Here is a 19,289-nt window from a genome sequence, read left to right as displayed (position 1 = left end):
CTGTATTCTGGATTTTTTTCTTCAACAGCAAACGTAATATAACAAAACAAGCATATGAATTTTTGAATTTAGTTAAACATTCAAGTTTTTTAAAATCAGGTTTGTTTTTGTTAAACTTGTTTTAAACTAAAATAGTTAAATGAAATATTTTTAAAAAACAAAACAAATTAAATTGACTATGTCAGCGATGTCAACATGAGAAACTTAAAATATTGGCTTCTGCAGCTAACTCAGTCGTCTTCACCTTCATTTTCCTGTTTGTTCATAATCTGGAAAAGAAAAGCAAGCTTTTCTGTTTTTTTCAGGTCCCAAATGATTTCTCTATTTGGAATGAATTAGTCCAAAGGAAGAAAATATTCTTTCTGCACTGGCAGAAGAAGCTGCTGCTGTTAAAAGTGAGATTATCACTTCAGTCTCTGAATCCAAGTGCTTAAGTCACTTCCACCAGTTCACGGGTGGGACTTTCTTTAAAACATCATCAGCAAACATATATTTCTTGAATCGTTCATATTCCCAGACTGGGTCTCTTTTACATCCTGCTGCCATTATAGGTTTTCCCTTCTAGTGAGAGAATGGTTTGGTAGATTTCAAATCAATGCAGGCTACACTCAGAAAGACCTCAAGACTTCTGGAATATGCTGCTCAAACAGTTTCACTTTTGTTTCTGCTGCCTGTCGCTCATTTCTCACATTTATCTCCAGACTTCTTCTCCTTGTCCAGATCTATTCCACCCCCAACAATCTTCTATTCACTGAACTTTTAGAAACTTTGCACTTTTAGAGAGAGGTAAGGGATTGACTCTGTGTACACAAATTTGCAGAGGGAAAATAAGGTTGAGGTCTGTTATTTCTCACCTCTATTTCTTTCTTTCTTTCTTTCTTTCAAAACATTTTTGCTGTTAACAAACATGTTATCTCTGGACAAATCCACAGTTTGAGAACTGCAAAACTAAACATCTCTGATCGTATCTTCTAGACTGAGCACTGAGTCATAGAATCATAGAATATCAGGGTTGGAAGGGACCTCAGGAGGTCATCTAGTCCAACCCCCTGCTCAAAGGAGGACCAATCCCCAACTAAATCATCCCGGCCAGGGCTTTGTCAAGCCTGACTGTAAAAACTTCTAAGGAAGGAGATTCTACCACCTCCCGAGGTAACGCATTCCAGTGTTTCACCACCCTCCTAGTGAAAAAGTTTTTCCTAATATCCAACCTAAACCTCCCCCACTGCAACTTGAGACCATTACTCCTTGTTCTGTCATCAGCTACCACTGAGAACAGTCTAGATCCATCCTCTTTGGAGCCCCCTTTCAGGTAGTTGAAAGCAGCTATCAAATCCCCCCTCATTCTTCTCTTCTGCAGACTAAACAATCCCAGTTCCCTCAGCCTCTCCTCATAAGTCATGTGTTCCAGACCCCTAATCATTTTTGTTGCCCTTCGCTGGACTCTTTCCAATTTATCCATCACGTCCCTCGATCTGCTCGCTATGCCCCTACTTATATATCCCAAAATGCTATTGGCCTTCTTGGCAACAAGGACACACTGTTGACTCGTATCCAGCTTCTCGTCCACTTTAACCCCTAGGTCCTTTTCTGCAGAACTGCTGCCTAGCCATTCAGTCCCTACTCTGAAGTGGTGCATGGGATTCTTCCGTTTTAAGTGCAGGTTCTTGTTGAACCTCATCAGATTTCTTTTGGCCCAGTCCTCTAATTTGTCTAGGTCCCTCTGTATCCTATCCCTATCCTCCAGTGTATCTCTCCTCCCAGTTTAGTGTCATCTGCAAACTTGCTGAGGGTGCAGTCCACACCATCCTCCAGATCATTTATGGAGATATTGAACAAAACCGGCCCAAGGACCGACCCTTGGGGCACTCCACTTGATACCGGCTGCCAACTAGACAGGGAGCCATTGATCACTACCAATTGAGCCTGACAATCTAGCAACTTTCTACCCACCTTATAGTCCATTCATCCAGCCCATACTTCTTTAACTTGCTTGCAAGGATACTGTGGGAGACCGTTTCAAAAGCTTTGCCAAAGTCAAGGAAAAACACATCCATTGCTTTTTCCTCAACCACAGAGCCAGTTATCTTGTCATAGAAGGCAATTAGATTAGTCAGGCATGACTTGCCCTTGGTGAATCCATGGTGAATGTTCCTGATCACTTTCTTCTCCTCTAAGTGCTTCAGAATTGATTCCTTAAGGACCTGCTCCATGATTTTTCCAAGGACTGAGGTGAGGCTGACTGGCCTGTAGTTCCCCGGATCCTCCTTCTTCCCTTTTTTAAAGATGGGCGCTATATTACCCTTTTTCCAGTCGTCCGGGACTTCCCCCAATCGCCATGAGTTTTCAAAGATAATGGCCAATGGCTCTGCAATCACATCCGCCAACTCCTTTAGCACTCTCGGATGCAGTGCATCCAGCCCCATGGACTTGTGCTCGTCCAGCTTTTCTAAATAGTTTCAAACCACTTCTTTCTCCACAGAGGGCTGGTCACCTCCTCCCCATGCTGTGCTGCCCAGTGCCAGTAGTCTGGGAGCTGACCTTGTTCATGAAGACAGGGGCAAAAAAAGCATTGAGTACATTAGCTTTTTCCACATCCTCTGTCACGAGGTTGCCTCCCTCATTCAGTAAGGGGCCCACACTTTCCTTGTCTTTCTTCTTGTTGCTAACATACCTGAAGAAACCCTTCTTGTTACTCTTAACATCTCTTGCTAGCTGCAGCTCCAGGTGCGATTTGGCCTTCCTGATTTCACTCCTGCATGCCAGAGCAATATTTTTATACTCTTCCCTGGTCATTTGTCCAATCTTCCACTTCTTTTAAGCTTCTTTTTTGTGTTTAAGATCAGCAAGGATTTCACTGTTAAGCCAAGCTGGTCTCCTGCCATATTTACTATTCTTTCTACACATCGAGATGGTTTGTCCCTGTAACCTCAATAAGGATTCTTTAAAATACAGCCGGCTCTCCTGGACTCCTTTCCCCCTCATGTTATTCTCCCAGGGGATCCTTCCCATCAGTTCCCTGAGGGAAGTCAAAGTCTGCTTTTCTGAAGTCCAGGTTCCATATTCTGCTGCTCTCCTTTCTTCCTTGTGTCAGGATTCTGAACTCGACCATCTCATGGTCACTGCCTCCCAGGTTCCCATCCACTTTGGTTCCCCTACTAATTCTTCCCGGTTTGTGAGCAGCAGGTCAAGAAGAGCTCTGCCGCTAGTTGGTTCCTCCAGCACTTGCACCAGGAAATTGTCCCCTACACTTTCCAAAAACGTCTTGGATTGTCTGTGCACCGCTGTATTACTCTCCCAGCAGATATCAGGGTGATTGCCATCCACAGCCTCAGAAACAACTCTGACATCATAATCAAAAAGGCTGACAAAGGAGGTGCTGTTGTCATCATGAATAGGTCGGAATATGAACAAGAGGCTGCTCGGCAGCTCTCCAACACCACTTTCTACAAGCCATTACCCTCTGATCCCACTGAGAGTTACCAAAGGAAACTACAGCATTTGCTCAAGAAACTCCCTGAAAAAGCACAAGATCAAATCTGCACAGACACACCCCTAGAACCCCGACCTGGGATATTCTGTCTACTACCCAAGATCCATAAACCTGGAAATCCTGGGCGCCCCATCATCTCAGGCATTGGCACCCTGACAGCAGGATTGTCTGGCTATGTAGACTCCCTCCTCAGGCCCTACGCTACCAGCACTCCCAGCTACCTTCGAGACACCACTGACTGCTATATTGATGACATCTTCATCATCTGGACCCATGGAAAAGAAGCCCTTGAGGAATTCCACCATGATTTCAACAATTTCCATCTCACCATCAACCTCAGCCTGGTCCAGTCCACACAAGAGATCCACTTCCTGGACACTACAGTGCTAATAAACGATGGTCACATAAACACCACCCTATACTGGAAACCTACTGACCGCTATTCCTACCTACATGGCTCCAGCTTTCACCCTGACCGTACCACACGATCCATCGTCTACAGCCAAGCTCTGCGATACAACCGCATTTGCTCCAACCCCTCAGACAGAGACAAACACCTACAAGATCTCTATCAAGCATTCTTACAACTACAATACCCACCTGCGGAAGTGAAGAAACAGATTGATAGAGCCAGAAGAGTTCCCAGAAGTCACCTACTACAGGACAGGCCTAACAAAGAAAATAAGAGAATGCCACTAGCCGTCACCTTCAGCCCCCAACTAAAACCCCTCCAATGCATTATTAAGGATCTACAACCTATCCTGAGGGATGACCCAACACTCTCACAAATCTTGGGAGACAGGCCAGTCCTTGCCTACAGACAGCCCCTGAACCTGAAGCAAATACTCACCAGCAACCACATACCACACAACAGAACCACTAACCCGGGAACCTATCCTTGCAACAAAGCCCGTTGCCAACTGTGCCCACATATCTATTCAGGGGACACCATCACAGGGCCTAATAACATCAGCCACACTATCAGAGGCTCGTTCACCTGCACATCCACCAATGTGATATATGCCATCATGTGCCAGCAATGCCCATCTGCCATGTACATTGGTCAAACTGGACAGTCTCTACGTAAAAGAATAAATGGACACAAATCAGATGTCAAGAATTATAACATTCATAAACCAGTCGGAGAACACTTCAATCTCTGGTCACGCGATTACAGACATGAAAGTTGCAATATTACAACAAAAAAACTTCAAAACCAGACTCCAGCGAGAGACTGTTGAATTGGAATTCATTTGCAAATTGGATACAATTAACTTAGGCTTGGGAGTGGCTAAGTCATTGTGCAAGGTAACCTATTTCCCCTTGTTTTTTCCTACCCTCCTCCCCCGACGTTCTTGTTAAACCCTGGATTTGTGCTGGAAATGGCCCATCTTGATTATCATACACATTGTAAGGAGAGTGATCACTTTAGATAAGCTATTACCAGTAGGAGAGTGGGGTGGGGGGAGGTATTTTTCATGCTTTGTGTGTATAAAAAGATCTTCCACACACATTCCACAGTATGCATCTGGTGAAGTGAGCTGTAGCTCACGAAAGCTTATGCTCAAATAAATTGGTTAGTCTCTATGGTGCCACAAGTACTCCTTTTCTTTTTGCGAATACAGACTAACACGGCTGTTACTCTGAAACATGAGAACCAGGGCCTGCAATTTAGTAACTTCCGTGAGTTGCCGGAAGAAAGCCTCATCCACCTCATCCCCCTTGTCCAGTGGTCTATAGCGGACTCCCACCATGTCATCACCCTTGTTGCTCACACTTCTAAACTTAATCCAGAGACTCAGGTTTTTTCTGCAGTTTCATACTTGAGCTCTGAGCACTCATACTGCTCCCTTACATACAATGCAACTCCCCCACCTTTTTTGCCCTGCCTGTCCTTCCTGAACAGTTTATATCCATCCATGACAGTACTCCAGTCATGTGAGTTATCCCACCAAGTCTCTGTTATTCCAATCACATCATAATTCCTTGACTTTGCTAGGACTTCCAGTTCTCCCTGCTTGTTTCCCAGGCTTCTTGCATTTGTGTATAGGCACTTGAGATAACTCGCTGATCGTCCCTCTTTCTCAGTATGAGGCAGGAGCCCTCCCCTCTCGCGCGCTCCTGCTCGTGCTTCCTCTTGGTATCCCACTTCCCCACTTACCTCACGGCTTTGGTCTCCTTCCCGCAGTGAACCTAGTTTAAAGCCCTCCTCACTAGGTTAGCCAGCCTGCTTGTGAAGATGCTCTTCCCTCTCTTTGTTAGATGGAGCCCATTTCTGCCTAGCACTCCTCCTTGTTGGAACGCCATCCCATGGTCAAAGAATCCAAAGCCTTCTCTCTGACACCATCTGCGTAGCAATTCGTTGACTTCCACAATATGATGGTCTCTTCCCGGGCCTTTTCCTTCCAAAGGGAGGATGGACGAGAACAGCACTTGCACCTCAAACTTCTTTATCCTTCTTCCCAGAGCCACATAGTCTGCAGTGATCTGCTCAAGGTCATTCTTGGCAGTATCATTGGTGCCTACGTGGAGAAGGAGGAAGGGGTAGCGATCCGAGGGCTTGATGAGTCTCGGCAGTCTCTCTGTCACATCGTGAATCCTAGCTCCTGGGAAGCAGCAGACTTCTCGGTTTTCCCGGTTGGGATGGCAGATAGATGACTCAGTCCCCCTGAGGAGAGAGTCCCAGACCACCACCACCCGCCTCCTTCTCTTAGGAGCGGTGGTCGTGGAACTCCCAACCCTAGGACAGTGCATCTCATGCCTTCCAATCGGCAGAGTCTCCTTCTGTTCCCTTCCCTCAGATGTATCATCTAGTCCACTCTCTGCATTAGTACCTGTGGAGAGAACATGAAAACGGTTTTACTTACCTGTATCTGTGTTGCTGGTACATGGACGCTCCCCTTTCTTCTTCTGGAGGTCATATGCTGCCAAATTTCTTCACCGTCCTCCTGTCCCTGCAGTGCAGCCTGCTCTGAATCTTCAGAATGTTGTGTATGTAGAAGCATATCCTGACGTCTGTCCAGGAAATCTTCAGTTTCTCTTATGCAACACAGGGTCGATACCTGTTGCTTCAGACCTTGAACCTTCTCTTCCAATATGGAGACCAGCTTGCACTTTGTACAGACAAAGTCACTTCTGTCCTGTGGAAGAAAGACAAACATGGCACATCCAGTGCAGGTCACAACAGCTGAACTCTCCCCATCCATCTTACCTTCCTTCTACGAGCTTCCTCAGGAGTTGTAGTAACTACTCAGAGAAGCTGGCAAGATGTAAGCCACAGTGGGCTCTCCCCAGGCAAACTCCCTCTGTTAGCCTCTCTGCTGTTTACGGCTCAGCTGGTTCACAGCTGACTTGCTTTTTATAACAGTCAGGCCCACTCAAGGCTCACCTGGAACAAAGCACTCCCAATTCACACTTTTCAAACAGCCAATCAAGCACATGGTCAAACTGTCCCCACAACAGACACTCAGATACTCACCAACACAGCCTCGTCAATGCAGCGTACCTCCTCTGAGGCAGATCCCAGGCAAACTCCCTCTGTTAGCCTCTCTACTGTTCTCTGCTCCCATTGGATAGATAGAAAGATTAACCTAAATGATCTATACAGAAGCCCCTGGAACTATATAAGATTGGGTCCCTATTCCATGGACTATTGGAACACATTTACAAAACTTTTCTTAAACTTTACATGAATATATTGTTTCATACTATAGAATTAGAATTTATAATCCCTCTTATGTTATAGCTCAAAGATATCTCATCATGGATCTTAATTAAAACTATTTTTAGATAGGCTTTTTTCCTCAAAAAGCATTTTATCAAAAAAATGTAATGTAAATTAAAAAAATCATGGATTTTTATCCACCCTGCCTTGCATCCAGTCTAATCATTTTACACTTGTGAAGAATGGATGTTTAAATGCTATTGAATCAGAATGACAGGGCTTGATTCTCCTTCACTTACGCAGGTGCAAATCAAGAATAATGCCATTGGAGTTACACTGTTGTTAATCAGAGGAGAATCAAGTTTGTAGTATCTGGCCAGGTTAGCATGGATCTTTGTCAAATACATATGATCTTAACATCATTTCTGTTTTTGTTTTGTAGTTTAATCCCACTTTAAAAACACATTTAGTCATAAAGAGGAAACTCCTTTGTGCCTGAACTAGTTTGTAACAATGTTTGGTCAATATGGATGGGGACAAATGGTGGTTTTTAAAGTGTTTAATACTAAGCCCTGATTCCCTGTTGACTTGCACCATATCATGTACGCTGGTGCAAAAAGAGTGTAAATGCTGCCATTTGAATAATGGCTCACTTTGCACTGTTGAAAATGACTACACAAGGTGCAGGGCAACAGAGAATTGGGCCACGGTCTCTGGCTTTGGTAGGGAACTGCAGTGGTATTGGCAACACAGAGCACTAGTGTAGAAAAGATTCCTGCCGCTTCAACTGTTTTTAACATGGTGATGTTTAGACTTACCCTGGGTAGGTTTAAATAACTGTGAGGCTGTTGCCATAGGCAACTGTGCCTGACTCGGGTGCTCAGACCTGGTCTATATTAGAAAACTTGCACTGGTTTAACTGAATAAATTTTAAATCAACCTAGCTCAACCAGTGCAAATCCCTAATAATACAGAGGCAGTGAAATTAAACTTATTTGAGCAAGAGTTAGCTTGCAATTTACGGACACAAGATAAACTGATTTAAACCATTTTAACTTCTACTTATGTGTATCTACAACTGGGGTTTACACCAGTCTAACTAGATCAATATATTTATATTTGGTGCAGTTTTTCTAATATAGAAATGCTCATTGTCTTGCTACTACTGGTCGAGCAAGGAGGGGAATTTTCACAAATCCCTGGTGTACTAGTCTCTGTTCTTTCACGACCCAGCTGTAATATTTAAAAACATTGACATATATTTGCTTGGCTGAACATGCACAGTGTACTAGTCGGGATTATTTTATTGCTTTGATTGTTCATCTCTAGTGAGAGCATTTAGAAATCTCTGATAAGGCCTCTGGAGAGTTTGTGTATGTGATGAGTGGAAGAAGTTCTTGCTGTACAAGGTACTTGGGAGTGTGGGAGTTCTGACATAATATCCTGACTCTAGCCTCTCCCACTCTTACACAAACGAGAGGCTTTTGGTTTCTTGCTTTTTATTTTGTATTACATTTGAACTACCTAGAAAGTCTCAATTTTTTCCCCTTTTTTAATGCAATTATAAACTTAGCTATAAAATTATACCTCACAGTTTCAAAACACTTCATAAACACAGAGCCTGATTCATGGTAGGTGCTGAGCATCCTCAGCTCCCACTGGAACTATTGGGAGTGAAGGATACTGAGCACAGTTGACTCATTGGCAAGGCTGTAAGAAAGTTTTTTGATTTATTTGTTTGTTTTTTGTTCAAAAATTGCAACCACTGTTTGTTGAAGTTGTGGTTTTGGTGTGGTCAGTTCAACCTGGCTCATGGGGTTGTACCACCATTCAAATTTGGCCTGGCTGTGCCTCCATCATGATGGGCAGGTGTATGTAGAGGTGCCCTCAAAGCAGAGATGTAGTGTAGTAGCAGGGTAGGGAGCCCCTCAGGACAGAGAGATGAAGGGTGCAGGTGTGGGTGGGGTGGTGGGGAGGTGCAGGACCTAAACTCTTGTTTTGTAAATTCAAGAGGGGCAACCATCTGATGTGTTGTGGTATAGACCTACAGGCCTTTCATCCCCCCAAAATAAAGATTATCAGCTTATTGGGTGCAGCAGTGTATATTACTTAATTTATATTAGCTTTTAGCATCAGTTTAAGTTTCATCCATTTTATTTCATTTGGCTGCACAGGTTTGGGACAGTTCTTAATCCATGTGGTAGTATGTATATTTTGGTATAAATAAGATATTATAATTAACTGTCTTGTATTTCCATGTCTGATTTAGCAATTGGTGAGCACATTAACATAGATAGATCTGCTTTGTGTGCTCCCTGCTTGACGGTTAATAAAATGGTGTTGTGTAACTTCCTGTGCAGAAATTGTATTGTGCTTTTTCACTTAGTGAATCATATAGCATATCTGCCAGTCTTTACAGTTTATATGCAAGTATGCACTTGTATAAGTCCTGTCCATAGCCAGACTTCACAAATTATGAATTTTTATTTTCGAACGGTTACACAAAGCTTCCCTGTATCAAGAGAAAGATCCACAATGAAAGCAAGAAGCAGCTAAGAGACTTTTTTCATTTAGAAGTGGATATTTACATATCATGTATATCCCTATATTACAATAAATCCACTTCCCATCATATTTTCAATTTTGCATTGTGGATGTAATCATACTATATAACACAGTACATTATATGTCAGGGGTTCTCAACCTTTTTCTTTCGGAGGCCCACCCAACATGCTATAAAAACTCTATGGCCCACCTGTGCCACAACAACTGTTTTTCTCCATATAAAAGCCAGGGCCGACGTTAAGGGGTAGGAAGCAGAGCAGTTGCCCGGGGTACCACGCCACAAGGTACTAAGTTGCTCAGGCTTCAGCCCCATGTGTTGGGGCTTGGTGCCCCGGGCTGCAGTCCTGTGCAGCGGGGCTTCAGCTTTCTGCTGTAGGCCCTAGTGAGTTTAATGCTGGCGATGCTTGGCGGATCCCCTGAAACTTGCTTGCGGCCCTCAGGGGGCCCCGGACCCCTGGTTGAGTACCATTGATATATGTGATGAGAAGTGTCTGATTTGTCTTTATCACATTAGGTAAAAGTGTATAGTGATATCCCAGGGTACGCACAAAGTATAATTTAAGTCAGGTGAGATAGAATTGGCATGTGGTAGTAAATTACTCACTACAAAAAAAAAAAATGCTGCCTGGTGTCCAATGGTGTCCTTATGACCTTTGAGTACTTTGTCTCCTTTCTCTACAACATCATAGCTTCAGAAGCACAAACATACTGGAACATATTTTGTCTTGAAAAGAACTGATGAGTACTATTTAATGCTGAGTGCCCAGATGTCTATGACTTGGTAACTTGGAAAGAGTAGCTATTGTGTTGTAAAGGGTGGACATGTTCATGTTCCGCATGGTGAGTATTGTACAGGAATCATTTTAGAGAAGTTAGAGTCAGAGTATATGGGAAGCTTTATACCAGAGATCTCATCACATGATCTTACAATAGGTTTTCTTTCCCTTTTCTTCCTATTGTATGAAGTTGTTTGGCTTTCAGATCAGTAGAAACTAGCTCTCTTTCAGCCCATAGCTCAATTTTTATATGAGGTTAAGACTCTTTTTATTAGATGGCGGGTATCTTATTGCTTCAGTATTTTTCCAGACTTTTGTGTTCTCTGCTGAGATTAAATTTCAAATTCTTCTAATACAATGGGGTTTCAAATCAGTTCTTGCTGTTAGCAAAGTGCTAATAAGGTTTCTCTGGTCAGTGTGGACAGGGATGACTGAGCCATCTTGTAAAACAGTCATCCCCGTCTACACTGTCCAAAGAAACTGTATGCATTCCTTATTATAGGGGTAGTCAGTTATTTTTTGTCAAGGTCCAAATTTCTTGGTCAAGGTATAGTCAAGGCCCAGACTCCAGAGAAAATAATAATAAAACCAATAATGATGATAATCAGTAAATAAAAAGATTTCAGGGTCTGTTCAAAAGTGTCTCGCAGTCCAGATTTGGCCCACGGTTCGCCTATTGACTACCTCTGCCTTATTAGCTGAAATGTCTTTAACATGATTTTAATTTGGGTCCATGAGGGGGCCTAAGGATTCTTAATTCCTATGATTAGCCTTTTCAGCAGTCTTTGACAACTGTTATCGTGCTTTAAGTGGTGTTGAACTTGGTTTGCCCACATTAGTGGGACAGGTCAACACAGTCCAAAATGTCTTTCAGCAACGTCATTGACTATGCTTTGATTTTAAATTGGAACTACTGTAATCCATTAACAGTGTTGCCTCTGGTTATATCAGGATTTGCTCCTTGATCCTTGTACTGTCAGATATCTATGCTCACACATCACTTTCTGTGTAAGCATTCCACCATTGCATCTGATGCTGCCTTGCTACTATGTTCTTGCTGTGGTGGACCCTATAGTGTGTAACTTGCTCTGTCCTCCTATAAAACATAATCTTTTGTACCTTCCCACTGTAGCACCTCTAAGCTTTGTTTTTTCAACGTTATTTTTAGTGCATTCCCTATATTTACTACCTAACTTTAGTTTCCTATTTAAAATGTGGGCCTCTCATTTGTTGTTGTGATTGCAGTTTAGCAGGATGGTATTTTATTATGTTGTTTTTGTATGCTATTATACAGCCGCCAAAATGATTTTAGGATACTTTCTAAAGAAAATTCAGTGATTTAAAACCCACACCTAGTGGGATTAGAGTGCAGCAGCAGCTGGTGGGTACAAGTAAGCCTGTTGCCAAACAGCATTGATAGCCTCTACCACAGTCAGTTTGACCAAAAATAGTCAGAATGGTAATAGGCAGCTTTTCATTCTTTTCAGAGTTATTTAATCCAAATACAAACTATATTCTTCTCTTCTGCTTTGGTGCCTTTTAACCATGTTGTATGAGAAGTATAGGATATCATTTTGTATTTTCATAGCTTAGCTTGATTAATGCAAGTGCTTTTCTCTTTGCCTTGAGAATACTGTATTTACTATATCTAGCTTTCATTCTAAATTGAGATAGCGTAACTATGTGAGGCTTCATCTCCATTTTACCCAGAATGTAGTGGCACTGGTGGAACTGTTTCCTCTTATAAATAATTTGGTTTATTATTTGACTGGCATAGCTATTTAGTTGGGGATTAGGTCCTACTTTGAGCAGGGGGTTGCACTAGATGACCTCCTGAGGTCCCTTCCAACCCTGATATTCTGTGATTCTATTCTGGAGTAGTTTTCCCCATGTGGACACTCTGTTCTGGAATAATTATTCCACTCACAAAGTGGAGTAATTATTCTGGAATTAAATCACTTTTATTTTGGAATAGATGTCCACATGGGGGAGTTATTCCAGAATAGCTATTCTGGTCAATTTCTCGCATGTAGGCAAGGCCTAAGCAAAGTTACAATCTGAAATCAAGAGAATTTAAATCATTAGCTGTATGAAAATCCTATTAGTGCTAAACAAAACAAAAAAAAGGTGAATTTTTCTCTAACACCAGCACCATTTCACTTTAATCATAGTTCTTTAGTCTGTTCACCTATGTTAATATATTTCTGATACGTACTTTATTTTGTACGCATGCGACAAAGAGGCCCATTGGTGATTCAATACTGTGTCAGCAACTCTTGTGGTTCTTGACTTATTCATCACACCTAAATACTATTGCCATAATCTATATCTACAAGGTGTGATGTAAGATATTATTAGAAAACTAATTGTGTAATGTATGTATGGGGTGCGTACAATGTTACGCATATGTGCTAAAATTATGTTCTCAATTTTGGCAAGCAATGTATGAGCACAGTCTGCCTTGGACAAAGGAATGTGTATTTGTTTGGCTGACCAATCTTGTAGTTAGGCAGTGGCCATGAAGGCACATTAACATGAAAGATAAGCAAAGCTGTCAGCCTAACAAGTGAGGGAGGTTGCTTCTTAGCTATAAAAATGGGGTCTGAACCTCAAATAAATAACTGAGTGTACACAGTATTACTGTATTATAAAAGTACATCAAGTAAGATCTTTTATGAAAGCTGATGACACACTGGTGATCAACATCATTGTAAAATGCATGTGTAAACACTATGTGAGGAATTATGAATACTCAGAGATAGGCATTAAAGCAAAGGTAGCAATTATTTTTTTGTCAAAGTCCAAATTTCCTCGTCAAGGTATACTCAAGGTCCAGACTCCAGAGAAAATAATAAAATAAGAACAATAATAAGTAAATAAAAAGATTTCAGGTCCATTCAAAAGCATCTGGCGGTCTGGATTTGGCCTGTGGTCCACCTATTGACTACCCTGCCTTAAAGTCTGTGAATAAAGTGTTTAAACCAGGCACATCAGAGGGAGTTAGTGAACAGGTTTTCTCCCAGACAATAGGGAAGGTAGCTGTCTATCTGTCTCCAGTGAAATTAAGCAAGGAGTGACCTGAAACAATGGAAGTTCTATTTACATATGAATCAGCAGGGAGATGGGATGTCCACAGGAAGGAAAGAACAGCATGAGATTATCTTGAGTCTGGGGACAAAACAGTGAGTTTTGGAAGATAATATAATGAGAGAGAAGATACCATCTTGGCCTCCATCACTTGAGGGAATGAAGAGGCCAGAGCTCTTGAGATTGCGGAAAGATGAATTCTTTAGCCAAGGTGGTTGAAATCTCCGGAAATTGATTATAGATGAGAAACCTGCTTAGGCAAAGATTGTAATGGGCTGAAATTAAGTTTTAGTCTTAGTAGTGTATTCCTTCTTTTGTTTGTTTGTAACAAGGGACATAATGGTTAGTCAGCTGGCTGTTGGTGTCCAGGCTGTGAGCCACAACAACAGAGCATTCAAGACACCCAAGGTTACAGGGCAGGCAGTGACACAATGACATACTGATCTAGATTGCACCCCCAGAGCATGACACTGGCTACATTACCATTGTGTGCCATAGAAAGCAATCTGTGGTAGAGCAAAGTTCTAGACAGATAAACAGTGTTCTTGACACTTACATTGATAGTAATACTGTGCACTAGGAAAAATACTAGCTTGAATCAAAACATGTCTAAGGATGTATCAATACTAGTGATATAAGTGCTGTTGTCTATGTTTTTAGCTGTTTTCTATTTATGAAACTTTCAAAGTGCAGTCTGAAGCTGAATGAAGTATAAAATTTAGTTCAAAGAATTTGTAAAAGAGAAATCCAAACATATATCCTGTCTTGGAATCAGAGGTGTTTGGAATGATGTGATTAAAAATGTAACTAAAGGAAGACCACAAAGGATAGGAAGAAAAATTATGCCTGTATAGCAGTCATTTGAAAATGGAAACCAATGCAATCTTTGTGGTCTCAGTAAGCTCTGTTTGTAATGCCGTAGTTTTTTCTGGTATTGTTAAAGTGCTACTTAAAAAAATTATTCTCACTGCAAGGGCATTTCAGATAAAATTAGAGCTTCATGCTTTCAGATAAGGTTCAAGTGGAGTTCTGATATCTGTGTTTAAAAAGGCTTACAAGCTGTTAGCAAAAGAGATAGTATGACATTTTGTAACATTGGGCAATTGTTATTGCTACACTTCAGCTGAAATATCAACAAAAGAATATTCAGTATTGTTTTGAGGCTATCCTGGAGAACTGTGTATGATAGGGGAATCTTGGAAATGAAATTAACAGTATTTTTTTTTTCAGTGCAATGCGCTCAGGTGGCACAGTTATATAACTATATCTATGGCACCCATCTTTTAGTTTTTATTCTTTTACTGTGGGACATGCAGAATTTAAGAAAAGTGACTACTGTAGTATCTTTTCAAATGTCTTTTTCTGTTACAAAAAAAATCAAAATTATTTGTTTTTATAGTAATTTAGTTTTAATTGCTTACTGTTTATGGTGTTTGCTTATTCTTTGCCTTTTTAGTTTCACTGTTCAATCTGATAGTCCATGTCACTTTTCATTCCAATCAGTTACATTTTCAGGTTTTAATGCACATGGAGCCTGATCCAAAACTAGTTGAAGTCTATGGGAAAACTCCTGTTGACTTCAGTAGGTTTGAATAAGGCTATGGGCAATTTTAAAATAAATAGCCCTGATCCTGCAATTCGTGTGCTGCTTCACTATGATGTTGATCCGCACATAACAAATTACAGGATTGGGCCAATGTTTGCAGCTGAAATGTTGTCAGGGAATGTTTATTTAAAATACCAGTTTCATGGACATTATTATTTTGCCTTTTAAATCATGGAAACATTTATATTTTGTTTTGATTTGTAAAAATAAACATACAAAACCTAAATCTTGGGCTAAATTTGAGCTGCCTGTGTCCCTGTAAGGTCTCTCTTTCTGATGCAGAATTTTGTAATCATTTCATGCATCTCTCCTGATACTGGTTCTCTTCCAATTTTGTGCTCAGTTTCTCAGTTTTAATTTTACATCAAGGAGTGGAAGAAGACTGGGAAGAGACATTAAAAATGAGAGAAATTTGAAAATATTTTAGTGAATAACTGGAAAACCTTTATTTTATATAATATCCAGTAAATTATGGGAAGAAAGAGTTCCTCCCCACATACGTGAGTCAGAAATGAATATTGCAGAGGTTTTGTACAGTCACAGGGAGACATTCAAGGCCCCTCACCCCCCAAAATAGACTTGGTTGTCTGATTCTAAAACATATTACAAACTGATTTTAATAAATTGTATCTCCATCTTTAAAGTACCTGATATGCCTTTTTATTTAAAAAGAAAATATCTATTTTGTCTCTGTATGCTGTCCAATGAGAACAATTATTTGGACCTTTTGTTGTAATGTGTTTTGCTGAAGAGTGCAGCTGCATACATTTTTCATTTGGAGACAACGGATCAGTCACATGCCGGGGTGCCTAAATCTATTACCAAGAGATAGTTTTATCCCTAGGAGACCATAATGCCTTAGTTGTCTTGGATACATGACATCATATAGCACTGTAATCAAATATAGACCTTCTGCAGTGCATTTGGGATTTAAATCTGACCTCAATCTGAACAGCAGTTCTTGTGAGATGCACAATACATTGTGTAGACAAAGGAAAAGGGGAGGGGAGAAGGAAATCAAATCAATTAATTAAATAATTAACACACACACACCCATGTTGGGCTTTTGAAATACTTTGATCAGAAGAATTCATTGTTTTAACTTTTCCAGCTTTTAAAAATAATGTTTTACATAGCTATGCAGAGATTTTTTTTTGACAGAACTGTGACTCGTCTGTCTATTTGTAATGAAGGAAGATATTAATTGAGTTTGTCCTCTGCTATTTGCATGTATTTCCAAGTATAGGGGTTGTGAGTAGTGTCACTTATTCCTACAAGGCCTTATCTACACACAGTTTTTGTACTGCTTTAAGGATGGCTATTTGAAACGAGGATAGTTAAAGCAGTTACAACCTTTTGTGTGGACACAGTTATACCAATAAAGTTAGGGGAATAAGCAATAATAGTACACCTCTACCCGATATAATGCGGTCTGATATAACACGAATTCGGATATAACGCAGTAAAGCAGCTCTCCGGGGAGCGGGGCTGCTTTACCTTGTTATATCCGAATTCGTGTTACTGCAAGCGGTTCCTCTGCCCCCCCCCTTAATTGCTGTGGCCCCCCCGCCTCAGCTTACCTCTGCTCCGCCTCTGCCTCCTCCCACGAGTGCGCCGCTGCTATGCTTCTCCCCCTCCCTCTGTCCCTCCGTCCCAGGCTTGCTGCGCCAAACAGCTGATTCGCGGCAAGCCTTGGAGGGAGAGAGGGAGAAGCGGAGCGGTGGTGGCACGCTCAGAGGAGGAGGCAGAGTGGAGGTGAACTGAGGTGGGGGGGCGCGGGGAGGGCTGCAGCAAGTAACTGGGGGGGGAGGGCGCAGAGGAATCGCTCCCCACCCCAGCTCACCTCTGCTCTGCCTCCGCCTCCTCCCCTGAGCGTGCTGCTGCCGTGCCTCTTCTTCCCCCCACTGTCCTTCTTTCCTTCCTTCCAGGCTTCCCGCACCAAACAGCTGATTGACGAAGCAAGGCTGGAAGGGAGGGAGGGAGAAGTGGAGCGGCGGTGGCGCTCTCAGAGGCGGAGGTGAGCTGGGGCGGGGAGCGGTTCCTCTCCCTACCCCGATATAACGCCGTCTCACCTATAAGATGGTAAGATTTTTTGGTTCCTGAGGACCGCATTATATCGGGGTAAAGATGTATAAAGATGTCTTATACTGGTGTAATTGCTTCCATGCTAAGGGTTATACTGATTTATCTATTAAGGTAAAAAAAAAATAAAATAAAAAATCACATCCCCTCACCAAAGAAACTTCATAGACCATGCCTAAGAATAGTGGTGTAAGTTAGGCTTCATGCACTCTTCAGCTATAAATGAGTCCAGGGCATGGTTAAAATGCTGCCGTCCTTTAACACAGTTACAACATGGTTCAAATTCTAGCCGATCTGGGATCGAACTATATCCTCATTAGGCTAAAGCCTTGGATGATATACAGTAGAATTTTTAACTTTCAGGGGACAGCTGCATTGTAACCAAGTCTCTTGACTCATTTACATTAGTAGTGTACATGGGGCCTTACTCGCATCAGTAGTTCCATAGGAATAAGTGAGTGTACTCAAAAGGTTTCCCTACCCTTGGGTGTAAGTATTCTCATAGACTCCTAGATTTTAAGGTCAGAAGGGACCATTATGATCATCTAGTCTGACCTCCTGCACAACCCGGGCCACAGAATCTCAGTCACCCACCCACTCCTGTAATAAACCCCAAACCTATGTCTGAGCTCAAATCATGGTTTAAAGACTTCAAGGTACAGAGACTCCTCCAGCAAGTGACCCATGCCCCACGCTGCAAAAGGTGAAAACCCCCCAGGGCCTCTGCCAATCTGCCCTGGAGGAAAATTCCTTCCTGACCTTAAATATGGCGATCAGCTAAACCCTGAGCATGTGGGCAAGACTCATCAGCCAGACACCCAGGAAAGGATTCTCTGTAGTAACTCAGATCCCACCCCATCTAACATCCCATCATAGGCCATTGGGCATATTTACCGCTAATAGTCAAAGATCAATTAATTGCCAGAATTAGGCTATCCCATCATACCATCCCCTCCATAAACTTATCAAGCTTAGTCTTGAAGCCAGATATGTCTTTTGCCCCCACTGCTCCCCTTGGAAGGCTGTTCCAGAACTTCCCCCCTCTGATGGTTAGAAACCTTCATCTAATTTAAAGTCTAAACTTCCTGATGGCCAGTTTATATCCACTTATATTGTTCTTGTGTCCACATTGGTAATGAGCTTAAATAATTTCTCTCCCTCCCGGGTATTTATTCCTCTGATATATTTATAGAGGGCAAATCATATCTCCCCTCAGCCTTCTTTTGGTTAGGCTAAACAAGCCAAGCTCTTTGAGTCTCCTTTCATAAAACAGGTTTTCCATTCCTCGGATCATCCTAGTAGCCCTTCTCTGTACCTGTTTCAGTTTGAATTCATCCTTCTTAAACATGGGAGACTAAAACTGTACACAGTATTCCAGATGAGGTCTCACCAGTGTCTTGTATAACAGTACTAACACATCCTTATCTCTACCGGAAATACCTTGCCTGATGCATCCCAAGACTGCATTAGCTTTCTTCACGGCTATATCACATTGGTGACCCATAGTCATCCTGTGATCAACCAATACTCCGAGGTCATTCTTCTTCTCTGTTACTTCCAACTGATGAGTCCCCAGTTTATAACAAAAATTCTTGTTATTAATCCCTAAATGCATGACCTTGCACTTTTCATGATTAAATTTCATCCTATTACTATTACTCCAGTTTACAAGGTCATCCAAATCTTCCTGTATAATATCCCAGTCCTTCTCTGTATTGGCAATACCTCCCAGCTTTGTGTCATCCGCAGACTTTATTAGCACACTCCCACTTTTTGTGCTGAGGACAGTAATAAAAAGATTAAATAAGATTGGTCCCAAAACCGATCCCTGAGGAACTGTACTAGTAACTTCCCTCCAGCCTGACAGTTCACCTTTCAGGATGACCCGTTGTAGTCTCCCCTTTAACCAGTTCCTTATCCACCTTTCAATTTTCATATTGATCCCCATCTTTTCCAATTTAACTAATAATTCCCCAGGTGGAACCGTATCAAATGCCTTACTGAAATCGAGATAAA

At 41.8% G+C, this 19,289-nt stretch overlaps 1 protein-coding gene across 4 annotated transcripts in view; it reads left to right on the top strand.

Moving 5' to 3' along the window:
- The window catches only part of FOXN2 (forkhead box N2), a 136,499-nt gene that overhangs the window by 5,791 nt on the left and 111,419 nt on the right, over nt 1-19,289 (top strand). The window contains exon 2 of one of the 4 annotated variants that reach the window (XM_084623297.1): nt 17,120-17,208. The exons of the other annotated variants lie outside the window; for them this stretch is intronic. The gene's annotated coding sequence lies outside the window, so the exon portion shown is untranslated. The remainder of the gene's footprint in view (nt 1-17,119; nt 17,209-19,289) is intronic. 4 annotated transcript variants of the gene reach the window in all.

Source organism: Lepidochelys olivacea (genome assembly GCF_965140295.1).
Source record: "Lepidochelys olivacea isolate rLepOli2 genome assembly, chromosome: 3".
Taxonomy (NCBI): domain Eukaryota; kingdom Metazoa; phylum Chordata; order Testudines; family Cheloniidae; genus Lepidochelys; species Lepidochelys olivacea.
Note: the sequence above shows the minus strand (reverse complement) of the source record. Positions and strands in the feature narration are given on the sequence as shown.